We start from the raw sequence: 3,674 nt of genomic DNA on the forward strand, positions 1-3,674 counted from the left end.
GGGCACTCGATCGAGTAGCTGGGGCACTCGATCGAGTAGGGGGGTACTCGATCGAGTACCTTGGGTACTCGATCGAGTGTCCGGTTTTACGGGGGAGTTTTCTCGGGTTTTGTTAATTACGCGATTAAGGTATTTAAACACATTCGTAATTGTTTTAAATCACTTTTTACAAAACCTAAAACCTGTTTAAGAGAGAAAGCAACTAGTCTTCTTCCTAATCGCGTTCTTGACAATTTCTGGAGTTCAGACGGTCAGTTCGTATCGTAGTTCGCGTCGTTGGATTCCTTGCGTCGAGGGTAAGCTTTTAATATAATTTATATAATGTTTTGTTAAGATTGATGAAACCCTAATTTAGGAATTGGGGGTTTTTATGAGTAGTATTTGAATGGTAGCATCTATGTGTTGTATGGTAGGAGAAGAATTCGTAGAGGAGTCGTTTTGATACAGCTGTCGATACCGTCTGCGTGTTGTGCTTTCCAGGTAGGATTTCCTACTCAGTATTAGTCCCATAATGGGATATTGGTGATGTGCTGTAGTTAGTTGTTTGATATGATGATTGTGTTGTGATTGTGATTGTGTTTGGTTGTCTATGGCTCTCGAGATGCGTTCTCGGCTGAGTGGGGTCACTTGCAGGAGTGATCTCACGCCCTAGTTTCGCCCTTCGTGGAACCCGCCACGGAAGGGGATGTGCACATTAATGGACAGGGTTATCGCTCGTACGATGAGCGGGGCTTAGGTGGGAACGGCTGCGGTCCCCCAGCTGTGGCGGGTCCGGTGGACGGTCGGTATTGAGATGATGGGAGTTGGTGGTGTGTGTGTGTGTGATTCATTTTGTATGTTTGTCTTGTTATTCTTGTTTATATTGATTGTGTGATTAGTACCGACCCGGTGTTGTTTTGTAAAACCTGCGGTGATCCATTCGGGGATGGTGAGCAGATGTTGAGCAGGTATAGAGATGAGTACTGGGATAGCTGGGATGGCCACGACATGACGATAGAGTCTTCCGCTTAGTTTAGCATTTATTTATATTTCAGTTGAGAACAGATAGTTTGGAATAATGTATTGTACTTTCAGTTTGGTTTCGAGGATTGTATTTATTCATTAAACTATTTACCATAAATGTTGTTTCTGTTTTGTCTATTTGATTATCATACCTCGGGCGACCGAGATGGTGATGTCTTCATACCTGAGTGGTCCTGGTAAGGCACTCGGAGTATGGGGGTGTTACAAATGGTATCAGAGCGACGATCCTGAAACCTGTAACCAATGAACTTAATGAACATAGGGAGTCAATTAAAAAGAACCCGGGGTAGAAGTTGTAGGAGCTAGTGCAAAGGCTTGGGAGACGCCCTAAAGTCGCGGGGGTCGCCCTACAACTTTGAACCGGTCACATGGGGGAAATGTGTGTGTTGAGTCATGTGTGTGCTTAGTAACTTGCGTAACAATGTGATGGAATGTGTTGATGGTTGGATGTTCAAATTGGAAGTTGATGAGATAAAAGAAAAGTGATGTTATATATATATATATAGACATTGTTGATGAAATGATAGCATGATGGAATGTTTTACAACGTGGCAATTAATAGCATGATTGATATGATATAATGTGATTTATAAAGTTAGCATGTTAGTATATGACATAATATGCGGGTAGCTCTTACGTATGGGTGGTAATTGATCGAGTGAGGCTGACTCGATCGGGTAGGTTTTTGACGATTTTGAGTCCAGAATCGCGTTTTGGGGCACTCGATCGAGTAACTAGGGGTACTCGATCGAGTAGGGGGTCACTCGATCGAGTAGCCTAGATACTCGATCGAGTGGGTTAGAGATCAGAAGGTCTGTTTGGTTCTGGTGTTTGGGTACTCGATCGAGTACATGGGGGAACTCGATCGAGTAGCCCGTTACTCGATCGAGTGGGTTTGGATACTCGATCGAGTAGGTTCTGGCAGCGTGTTTTCGTGTTTTCAAGTTTAGTACGTATGTTCATATCTACTCCTTATCTTATATATGTATAGTTTCAAGATGCCGCCCAAGAGAAATGCTTTGTATGCGAGAGCTGAGCTTATGACTACGGACGACATCGTCAAGATGTTAGAGCACCAGGATGCTCTTACTGAGACCCTGAAGAGAGTGAATGAGGACAAGGATAAGAGTAAGGAGAAGGAGGTTGACCATGCTAAAGTCAGCCTCTATATTGCGAGGTTTAACCCGAAGGAGTACAAGGGGGTTGAGGAACCTAACCTTCTTGATAGTTGGCTGAGGGAGATGGAGAACATACTAGATTTAGTTCGCTGTCCTGATGAGATGAGAGTGGATCAGGCTGCATTCTATCTGAGGGAGGCAGCTGGCAAGTGGTGGGATTCAGTGAAAGTGAGTGCCAAGGAGATATATACCAACCAGGGTTACCTGCTATACCTTGGGAGGAGTTTCGTAGGAAATTTGTGAGGAAGGAGTTCGTACCAGAACATGTGAGGAGTAAGTTGAGAGAGGAGTTCGACAAGTTTAAGATGACTCTTGAGATGTCCGTGGCTGAGTACTACAGCGGTTCAATGAGAAATCTAGATATGCGGAGGATATGGGTTTGAGTGAGGAGAATCTGGCTTTGAGGTTTGAGAGAGGGCTAACCACGAAAATTATGGATAAGTTACCCGTGGGAGTCCTTACTGATGTAAAGGAAGCGTATGAGAGGGCTGGGAGAGCCGAGAGATTAGTGGAGATGGCTTAGGAGAGGTCAGGTGGAGAGAAGAGGAAGTCTAAGAGCGAGGGTGGTGGCCAATCTAATTTCAAGAAAGGCAACCACAATCAATCTATGGGGTTTTCTTCTGGGGTCCGGGTTTAGTCTTTGGAACTTCCTTTGGGAGAGGCGTGGGAGTGTGAGCAATAGGCGGGGAGTGACTGCTTTGGTTGTGGTGGCGTAGGCCACAAGATACATGAGTGCACAAGTGCACCGGGATCTTTCCGGAGACTGCGCGAGCTTCGCGAGCAATGGACCGGCGGGATCATGGCCAAACCGGGGAGGTCAGAGCTACCAGAGTGGAGGCAACCGCAACGGCGGTAATTCTTATCAGAAGACACCGATGAACAACAACAACAACAACAACAATCAAGGGTCGGGTGCTAAGCCGACCGCATCGGCCAGTACTGTCCAGGGAGGTGGGCAGAAGACCAGCGGCAAGTTGTTCATGATGGAGAAGAAAGCAGCTGAGGAGGATGCGCACGTTATCACCGATACATTCCTTGTTAATGGTATTCCTACGTTCGTTTTGTTTGATTCGGGGCTTCTCAGTCGTTTGTGTCTTCGAGTCATGTAAAACAGTTGGGTTTGAGAGTATATGAGTCTGTTAGGGAGCAAGTTTTCATACCTTCGGGTGAGTCTGTATCGTGTGGGAGGTTGTTTAGAGATGTATCTTTGATAGTTGGGCAAGTCGATTTCCCTGTAGACTTGCTAGAGTTTCCTTTTAATGGTTTTGAGATGATAGTTGGGATGGATTGGTTAGGAAAGTATAAAGCTAAGATAGATTGTCATCAAAAGAAAGTGTCCCTAAGAGGTCCTAAGGGTGTTAGTGTGTCTTACCGTGGGTTTCTAGTCAAACCCAAAGTTAAGTTGATTCTTTGTCACCTTGAAGTCGTATTCGAGGAAGGGATGTCCTCCGATTTTATGCCATGTGAGAGATG

This window comes from Silene latifolia, unplaced genomic scaffold (assembly GCF_048544455.1).
Source record: "Silene latifolia isolate original U9 population unplaced genomic scaffold, ASM4854445v1 scaffold_20.1, whole genome shotgun sequence".
NCBI lineage: Eukaryota > Viridiplantae > Streptophyta > Magnoliopsida > Caryophyllales > Caryophyllaceae > Silene > Silene latifolia.